Below are 10,717 nucleotides of genomic sequence, written 5' to 3'. Positions count from 1 at the left end.
GCTGCCCTTTGAACTTGCCACACGTGAAGTCAGTTCAGACACTGCCAGCCTGAGTCAGGTCATTCCCCTCATCAGGCTTTTGCAGAAGAAGCTGGAGGCATTGAAGGAGGAGCTAAAACAGAGCGATTCTACTAGGCATGTGGGACTTGTGGATGGAGCCCTTCATTCGCTTAACCAGGATTCACGTGTGGTCAATCTGTTGAAATCAGAGCACTACATTTTGGCCACCGTGCTCGATCCTAGATTTAAAACCTAAGTTGGATCTCTCTTTCCGGCAGACACAAGTCTGCAGGGGTTCAAAGAACTGCTGGTGAGAAAATTGTCAAGTCAAGCGGAACGCGACCTGTCAACATCTCCTCCTTCACATTCTCCCGCAACTGGGGGTGCGAGGAAAAGGCTCAGAATTCCGAGCCCACCCGCTGGCGGTGATGCAGGGCAGTCTGGAGCGACTGCTGATGCTGACATCTGGTCCGGACTGAAGGACCTGACAACGATTACTGACATGTCGTCTACTGTCACTGCATATGATTTTGTCACGATTGAAAGAATGGTGGAGGATTATATGAGTGACCGCATCCAAGTAGGCACGTCAGACAGTCCGTACGTATACTGGCAGGGAAAAGAGGCAATTTGGAGGCCCTTGCACAAACTGGCTTTATTCTACCTAAGTTGCCCTCCCTCCAGTGTGTACTCCGAAAGAGTGTTTAGTGCCGCCGTTCACCTTGTCAGCAATCGGCGTACGAGGCTACTTCCAGAAAATGTGGAGAAGATGATGTTCATTAAAATAAATTATAATCAATTACTCCTTGGAGACATTCACCAGCAGCAATTGCCTCCAGAAAGTACACGGGGATCTGAGATGGTGGATTCCAGTGGGGACGAATTAATAATCTGTGAGGAGGGGGATGTACACAGTGAAAGGGGTGATGAATCGGACGATGATGATGAGGTGGACATCTTGCCTCTGTAGAGCCAGTTTGTGCAAGGAGAGATTGATTGCTTCTTTTTTGGTGGGGGCCCAAACCAACCAGTCATTTCAGTCACAGTCGTGTGGCAGACCCTGTCGCTGAAATGATGGGTTGGTTAAAGTGTGCATGTCCTGTTTATACAACATAAGGGTGGGTGGGAGGGCCCAAGGACAATTCCATCTTGCACCTCTTTTTCTTTTTTTCTTCTTTGCGTCATGTGCTGTTTGGGGAGTATTTTTTGGAAGGGCTATCCTGCCTGACACTGCAGTGCCACTCCTAGATGGGCCAGGTGTTTGTGTCGGCCACTAGGGTCGCTTAGCTTACTCACACAGCTACCTCATTGCGCCTCTTTTTTTTCTTCTTTGCGTCATGTGCTGTTTGGGGAGTAGTTTTTGGAAGGGCCATCCTGCGTGACACTGCAGTGCAAACTCCTAGAGGGGCCAGGTGTTTGTGTCGGCCTCTAGGGTCGCTTAGCTTACTCACACAGCTACCTAATGGCGCCTCTTTTTTTTCTTCTTTGCGTCATGTGCTGTTTGGGGAGTAGTTTTTGGAAGGGCCATCCTGCGTGACACTGCAGTGCCACTCCTAGATGGGCCAGGTGTTTGTGTCGGCCACTACGGTCGCTTAGCTTACTCACACAGCTACCTCATTGCGCCTCTTTTTTTTCTTCTTTGCGTCATGTGCTGTTTGGGGAGTAGTTTTTGGAAGGGCCATCCTGCGTGACACTGCAGTGCCACTCCTAGATGGGCCAGGTGTTTGTGTCGGCCACTAGGGTCGCTTAGCTTACTCACACAGCTACCTCATTGCGCCTCTTTTTTTTCTTCTTTGCGTCATGTGCTGTTTGGGGAGTAGTTTTTGGAAGGGCCATCCTGCGTGACACTGCAGTGCCACTCCTAGATGGGCCAGGTGTTTGTGTCGGCCACTAGGGTCGCTTAGCTTACTCACACAGCTACCTCATTGCGCCTCTTTTTTTTCTTCTTTGCGTCATGTGCTGTTTGGGGAGTAGTTTTTGGAAGGGCCATCCTGCCTGACACTGCAGTGCCACTCCTGGATGGGCCAGGTGTTTGTGTCGGCCACTAGGGTCGCTTAGCTTAGCCATCCAGCGACCTCGGTGCAAATTTTAGGACTAAAAATAATATTGTGAGGTGTGAGGTGTTCAGAATAGACTGAAAATGAGTGGAAATTATGGTTATTAAGGTTAATAATACTATGGGATCAAAATGACCCCCAAATTCTATGATTTAAGCTGTTTTTTAGGGTTTTTTGAAAAAAACACCCAAATCCAAAACACACCCGAATCAGACAAAAAAAAAAATCGGTGAGGTTTTGCCAAAACGCGTTCGAACCCAAAACACGGCCACGGAACCAAACCCAAAACCAAAACACAAAACCCGAAAAATTTCAGGTGCACATCCCTACTATATATGTGTGTAAACTATCTCACAGCCCCAGCATGAAGACATTCCTCAGACTGGTCCATAATGATGTGCAGCATTTTAAGCCAACACGCCTCTTCGATAATCTTACTCCTGGTGAAAGAAAGGCGCTCAAAAATTTGAGAGATGTTACCTCTATTGTAATAAGACCCGCTGACAAGGGTGGAGCCGTGGTAGTCCAGGACTGGACAGATTACGATTTCGAAATATGTCGCCAATTGGCCGACACTAATGTATACCGTAGGGTCATGACTAACCCTATACCTGTGATAAAAAAGACCATTGATCTGAGTTTTAAGAGGGGATTGGAGAGTAATTCGATTGAACAGGACCTTTTTGAATTCTTAAGTATAGATGAGCCTAAATGTCCTATCATCTATACTCTTCCAAAAATACACAAAACAACGACCAAACCACCCGGGCGACATATAATTGCAGCCGAGGGCTCACTGTTACAACCTATCGCTAGGTGGGTTGATTCTATATTTCAGCCATATGTGAGTAAATGTCGCAGTTATATACGCGACACAAGTGATTTTCTTAATCAACTTGGACTAAATGGGGTCCCCAGGGGCAAGTGTCGTTTAGCCACTATGGATGTACAATCACTGTACATGATTATACCACACAGTGATGGATTGGAAGCAATCAAGGAGGTACTTACTAGAAATCCAGAGGGTAATGTACCTACTGAATTTGTTTTGGAACTGACCAATCTCGTGTTGAGTCATAACCATTTCAAGTATAAGGATTCGTACTTTCTTCAGTTATCGGGTACAGCCACGGGTTCTAACTTGGCGCCCGTGTCCGCACATCTGTGTATGTCCAAGTTTGAGGAGACACATATCTTACCCATATATGGTTCCAAAATTCCTTTCTACAAACGATTCATTGACAATGTCTTCCTAATCTGGGAGGACTCGCAGGAATCTTTTGTAGAGATGGTCAACAATATTAACATGCTTAATAGCCCTGTTAAATTCACTTGTGAAAGCTCCCACCATTCGGTTCACTTTCTAGATGTTCAGGTATCCATTGTAGATGGAGTATTTGTTACATCTGTATACAGAAAGCCCACTGATAGAAACACTACTTTATTGACCAGCAGCTTCCATCCCCCTTCGCTAAAGGATAATTTACCCATCTCGCAGTTTTTGCGGGTAATGCATATCAACAATGATGGAATAATTAGGGAGAAACAGTTGGAAGAAATGAAGCAACGGTTTAGTGAAAGAGGGTATTCAACTAAAGTGATCAATAACAGTCTCCTTAAAGCTAGGAATATATTTAGCGGTACCTCATCAAGGGTTGCAGCTAATGATAACCGTATGGTCTTTACCACGAAGTTCGATAATTTACGCGCAAAACATTGCGCAAACATTGGCCGATTCTAAAATCTGATCAAGGGTTACCCTTTACACATATGGATCCTCCAATGATGGCTTATAAACGGGGATCCAATCTTAGACAAATGCTGATGAGGCCTACAATGGTACCAGAAACTAAACTTAATTTTCTCCAGATTATGAGTAGTAAACCTGGTTGTTTTTCATGCGGGAAGTGTACGACATGTAGATCCCTACTCACTGGCTCTACTTTACCCCATCCACGCTCCGGCAGGAATATAAAAATAAGGTACCACATGCATTGTAGGCTTGATGTCAGATTGTGTTTGGGCTGTGTCCCCGGAGGGGGCGCTAGTGGGTCAGTGGAGGTAGATGGGAGAAAACGAGGAGGCTGGATAACGTTCCTGCGCATGAGCGCAATGGTATTTTATTTGGCAGATGATATAATACAGAATGGTAGCAGAAACAATAATAACAGATGAATAAAGTCAATCACTCAGTATGATAACTGAAAGTCTATGGCAATGGATGACAGATGACTTGAGAAAATAATATCCGGTAATATATAAACAGAAGAACAAGTGTTTGTGAAATGGTTCTGGTTTGGAAACCAGTGCAGGTTTTAAAACAGGAAACTTAGGCAGCAAGGTGTAGAATGGCAAACCTGAGCAGAGGCAGGAGTCTGACTTCACAGTGCAGGTGATGAGGCACTGGCAGCAGCAAGCTGTATCACAGGTGGAGGAATGAAACACACCTGGAGTCAGTCTTCAACTGCAGGCTGAAGCACACAAGGTGGTGATGAGTGTGAAGCCTTATTTGCAGGTTGCAGGTATTGCTGGGCCTTGAAGTTCCACGGAGCTGTGCAGAGTAACCAGGAGTACAAGTTCTTAAGCAGAGAACCAGGAACACAGGAGGAACAGGAACAGATCCTTTCACATGGGTCGCTGGAGAGACACAAAGTCCAGGATGCCTGCAGACTGATCCTGCAGTCTCTTATGTACCCCATGGTGCACAGGGATTGGATGAGTGAAGGAAAGTGGGTGCGGCCAAGCACCGGATTGGCCGCAGTATACTGGCTGTTTACAGACTGTCATGGCGGCGCCCACGCTGCGGCCTAGCAGGGACGCGGCGCGCTACATGCCCGCTGTCTCAGGAGTGTTCCCAGGCCCTTGATGATGTCCCATGGCAGGGGCATAGGTGACAGGTGACCGCAGGGAGCCAGGACGGAGTCCGCAGCGGCGGACGGATGTCAGCCTGGTAAGTCGATTCCTGACAGTACCCCCTCCTTTAGGGGTGGACACCGAACACCCACGTGGTTTGGAGGGATGAGTGCTGTGGAAGACACGGACCAACCTAGGAGCATGGACATCGGACGAATTCACCCAACTTCTCTCCTCTGGGCCATAACCGGACCAATCGACCAGGTACTGGAGACGTCCATACCGACAACGGGAGTCCAGAATTTTGTTGATCTCGAATTCCACGCCCCGCTGAGTTCGAACCTTGGGACCTACTGGAAGAGTATTCTGAAAGCGGTTTAGGACTAGAGGTCTGAGGAGAGAAATATGAAAAGCGTTAGGTATACGAAGGGAAGATGGTAACTTTAATTTATAGGCCACTGGGTTGATGACTCTTTCGACAGGGTAAGGACCAATGAAGCGTGGTGCAAACTTCATGGATGGGACCCTGAGACGGAGGTTACGGGTTGATAGCCAAACCTTGTCCCCAGGTTTCAAATGGGGAACCGCACGTCTCTTGCGGTCGGCAAAGACCTTGTACCGACTGGAGGCCTTTTTGAGGGAAACGTGAATTTTTCTCCAAATAGATGAAAACTGAGTCAGAGCAGTAGTGGCAGCAGGAACATCCATATGAGGGAGTTCTTGGAAATCAGGTACACGGGGATGTTGCCCATATACTGCAAAGAATGGTGTCGTTTCAGTGGCAGTATGGTATCGAAAGTTGTGGGCAAACTCGGCCCATGGGAGCAGATCGAACCAGTCATCCTGGGAAGATGAAACATATAATCTTAAAAAAGTCTCAAGTTCTTGATTGACCCTCTCTGTCTGCCCATTCGTCTGAGGATGGTATGAAGATGAAAACTTCAGTTTGACCTGCATGGCAGAACAGAGGGCCCTCCAAAACCTCGCTACAAACTGTACCCCCCGGTCAGATATTATTTCAGAGGGTAAACCATGTAAGCGGAAAATCTCCCGTAGGAAGATTTGGGCAAGTTTTGGGGCAGAAGGGAGACCCTGGAGAGGAACAAAATGAGCCATCTTGGTGAATCTGTCCACTACAACCCAAATGGTATTATGTCCTTGAGAAGGAGGAAGGTCGGTGATAAAATCCATGGACAGGTGTGACCAGGGACGACTAGGGATAGACAGTGGTTGTAACTGACCTGCTGGAGACTGACGAGGAGTCTTGTGCTGCACACATTTAGGACAGGATGCCACGAAATCCTGGATGTCCATTTTCATCTTTGGCCACCAATATGTAGCAGAAAGGAACTTGAAGGTCTTCAGGACCCCAGGATGACCAGTGAACTTGGATTGATGGGCCCAAGATAGCAACTTGGGACGGAGATCTGGGGAAACAAAAGTCTTACCAGGAGGAGGAGCTGGGGAGACTTGAGATGCAGCGAAAACCACGGGACTCAGGATGGAATGTGGCACTGAGTCAGATGTTCCTTCTTCAGATTCCATGGATCGGGATAACGCGTCGGCTTTCACATTCTGCGAACCTGGGCGGAAATGAAGCTTGAAATTAAAACGTGAGAAAAACATAGCCCACCTGGACTGGCGAGGGTTAAGGCACTGAGCTGCCTTTAAATATAGCAGGTTTTTATGATCCGTGTAGATACTAAACGGATGTTTGGCCCCTTCTAGGAGATATCTCCATTCCTCGAGAGCCAGCTTGATCGCCAGTAGTTCTTGATCTCCCACGGAGTAGTTAGCTTCTGCAGGAAGAAACTTTCGAGAATAAAATCCACAAGGGTGGACTTTCCCATCGGATCCCTTCTGAGAGAGAACAGCTCCAACCCCAACTGTAGAGGCATCTACCTCCAACTCGAATGGTCTGTTGACATCTGGCTGAGACAGCACTGGAGCAGACATAAAGGCTAGCTTGATCTTCTGGAAGGCTGCCAAGGCTTCTTCTGACCAGTTGGAATGGTCTGCCCCTTTCCGAGTCAGGTTGGTAATAGGAGCGATGAGAGTGGAGAATCCTCGAATAAATTTTCTATAGTAGTTAGCGAAACCCAGGAATCGCTGGATAGACTTGAGAGAGTTTGGAATGGACCAATTGGCAATAGCTTCCAATTTTGTCGGGTCCATCTGAAGATCCGATCCGGAAATTATATAACCCAGGAAGGGTATAGAGGGAACTTCAAAGGTGCATTTAGATAGTTTCCCGTAGAGCCGGTTCTCACGAAGACGTCGGAGAACTTCACAAACTTGTAGACGATGAGATGGAAGGTCTTGGGAGAAGATAAGGATATCATCTAAGTAAACAACGAGGTACTTATACAGGACATCACGAAAGATTTCGTTCACAAAGTGTTGGAACACTGCTGGAGCATTACTCAACCCAAATGGCATTACCAGGTATTCATAATGGCCATCTCGAGTGTTGAAAGCTGTCTTCCACTCGTCACCACTCCGGATTCTGATGAGATTATAGGCACCGCGGAGATCTAACTTGGTGAAGATGCGGGCTCCTTTAACTCTGTCAAATAATTCGGTAATGAGTGGTAATGGATAACTATTCTTGATAGTAATGTCATTGAGACCCCGATAGTCAATGCATGGACGCAGTCCTCCATCCTTCTTTTTAACAAAGAAGAAACCTGCACCAGCGGGAGATGATGACGGACGGATGAATCCCTTCTGAAGATTCTCTCTGATGTAATTACTCATCGCCTCAGTTTCAGGAACAGACAACGGGTAGGTGCGCCCCCTAGGTGGCTTCTTGCCAGGAAGGAGATCGATGGGACAATCCCATTCCCTATGGGGCGGCAGGATATCAGCAGCCTTTTCACAGAAGACGTCTGAGAAGTCTTGATAAGCTGCTGGGAGACTTGACTGTGTCTTTACTTCGGTAGACTTAATGGGACACACTTGGGCTAAGCAGGATTGATGACAATGTGAACCCCATGAGGTAAGCTGCAACGTTGACCAGTCAAACTGTGGATTATGTAGCTGGAGCCAGGGCATGCCCAAGACAATCTCCTGGGTGGCTTGAGGGATGACCAGGAACTTGATCAGTTCAGAATGGAGAAATCCAACTCCCAGAACCACTGGAACAGTTTGATGAGAAATGTTCCCCTTGGAGATTCGACTACCATCCACAGCAGTAATGTAAACTGGACAAGAAAGTTCACAGGTAGATAGGCAAAATTTATTTACCGCAGCTTGGGTGATAAAGTTTCCTGCAGCACCGCAGTCCACTAATGCTGACGCAGACTGGAGCCCAACTGGAGTCTCTAGCATCACTGGAAGGATGAGGTCTTGTTGAGAAGGAGCTTGACTGAAAGATCCTAACTTGACTCCTCCCTTACAAGTCAGGATCTGGCGTTTCCCGAACGCACCGTGCAGGAGTTAATCTGATGGCCCGCAGCAGCACAGTATAGGCAGAGTCTCTCACGTATTCTTCTTGCCCGCTCTTCAGGAGTTAGGCGGGACCTATTTATCTGCATAGGCTCGTCAGAAGAGGGAGACTGGAACTGTACAGAAGGTATGAACCTTGATCTGTGTGGCTCACTCCGAGCGCGTTCATTATTGCGTTCGCGGATGCGAGAGTCCAACTTAATGCACAGGGAGATCAAATCAGACAGTTGAACAGGAATGTCACGGGTCGCCAGTTCATCCTTGATCCGATCCGAGAGTCCGTGCCAGAAAGCTGCTACCAGAGCTTGGTTGTTCCACTGAACCTCTGCAGCCAACGTCTGGAACTGGATGACATATTGTCCCATGCTTCGGGTACCTTGACGAAGTTGGATCAGGTCTGCCGAAGCTGATGTCGCACGACCAGGCTCGTCAAAGATCCGTCTGAAGGTTGACACGAAGTCTGTGTAGTTGTTAATCAGAGGGTCAGCACGTTCCCACAGAGGAGACACCCAACTCAGAGCAGATCCAGAGAGTAAGGAGATGATGTAGGCAACCTTGGATCTTGGCGTGGGGAAATTATGTGGCAATAACTCAAACTGTATTTCACATTGATTGAGAAACCCGCGACATAACTTAGGACTGCCATCATACTTGCTCGGCACGGGCAGATGCAGACGTGACACTGGAGCTGATGCAGCCGGCATAGAAGAACTCACAGCACTGGCAGGTGCTGGAGTAACAGGAACAGTAGGAGAGAGTACACTAGGCAGAGATTGCTGTAGTGTATCTAATCGGGAGGACATCCCTTGCAGGAATTGAAGCATCTGCTGCTGCGCAACCTCTTGACCATCCAGACGGGAGACCAGATTTTGCAAGGCCTCTGACCCCACACTCCGTCCACCATCCGAGTCCATCGATCCTGGACTTACTGTCAGATTGTGTTTGGGCTGTGTCCCCGGAGGGGGCGCTAGTGGGTCAGTGGAGGTAGATGGGAGAAAACGAGGAGGCTGGATAACGTTCCTGCGCATGAGCGCAATGGTATTTTATTTGGCAGATGATATAATACAGAATGGTAGCAGAAACAATAATAACAGATGAATAAAGTCAATCACTCAGTATGATAACTGAAAGTCTATGGCAATGGATGACAGATGACTTGAGAAAATAATATCCGGTAATATATAAACAGAAGAACAAGTGTTTGTGAAATGGTTCTGGTTTGGAAACCAGTGCAGGTTTTAAAACAGGAAACTTAGGCAGCAAGGTGTAGAATGGCAAACCTGAGCAGAGGCAGGAGTCTGACTTCACAGTGCAGGTGATGAGGCACTGGCAGCAGCAAGCTGTATCACAGGTGGAGGAATGAAACACACCTGGAGTCAGTCTTCAACTGCAGGCTGAAGCACACAAGGTGGTGATGAGTGTGAAGCCTTATTTGCAGGTTGCAGGTATTGCTGGGCCTTGAAGTTCCACGGAGCTGTGCAGAGTAACCAGGAGTACAAGTTCTTAAGCAGAGAACCAGGAACACAGGAGGAACAGGAACAGATCCTTTCACATGGGTCGCTGGAGAGACACAAAGTCCAGGATGCCTGCAGACTGATCCTGCAGTCTCTTATGTACCCCATGGTGCACAGGGATTGGATGAGTGAAGGAAAGTGGGTGCGGCCAAGCACCGGATTGGCCGCAGTATACTGGCTGTTTACAGACTGTACACAAGGTGGGAAGCTGCTCAATCAGATTGTAATGTCACTCAGGTGCTAAAAGGGGAGGGGTAATTCTGTGTAGGAAAAAAAAAACTGTGTTCCCTAATGCACACCGAGTGAATAATATTACTATATAATAATAGTCAGATAATACGGAGATCTTAGTTGCGTATATCTGCAGATATAGGGTTAAGCCCCCAGGCCGATCGACAAGGCTTCTCCGTCACTGGGGGTCCCTAATACTAGGCATGGGCCCGGGGTGCAGGACCCCACAATGTCGGCACAGGTCGGCCACCCCAGGTCAGCACACAGGTGAAAATTAATAGGGGTTAATAAGAAGCACAGAAGTGCTATGTAAGTGGTGTGATTAAAAAATATATACAAAGTAATAGGAAAAATAATAAGTGTTAATAAAGTGTTAGGGTGTGCCGACCTGCAACAGCCCACCCATACCGACACAGGGGCCACTGCACCCCACACCCACCCCATAAATAATTACATATATATATCTGGGTTAAATTCCCAGTGTAAGGCCACATGGTAATGGCACCTACAGCATCTGAGAGCCAGCTTACCTGGGGATACCCCTGACTTCCCCTATGGCACTACTAGAGTCAGCAATCCCTCCTAATGCTAACCCATTTGTGCCTCTCTATATAC

The sequence above is a fragment of the Pseudophryne corroboree genome, unplaced genomic scaffold (genome assembly GCF_028390025.1).
Source record: "Pseudophryne corroboree isolate aPseCor3 unplaced genomic scaffold, aPseCor3.hap2 scaffold_2100, whole genome shotgun sequence".
NCBI classification, from domain to species: domain Eukaryota; kingdom Metazoa; phylum Chordata; class Amphibia; order Anura; family Myobatrachidae; genus Pseudophryne; species Pseudophryne corroboree.
Note: the sequence above shows the minus strand (reverse complement) of the source record.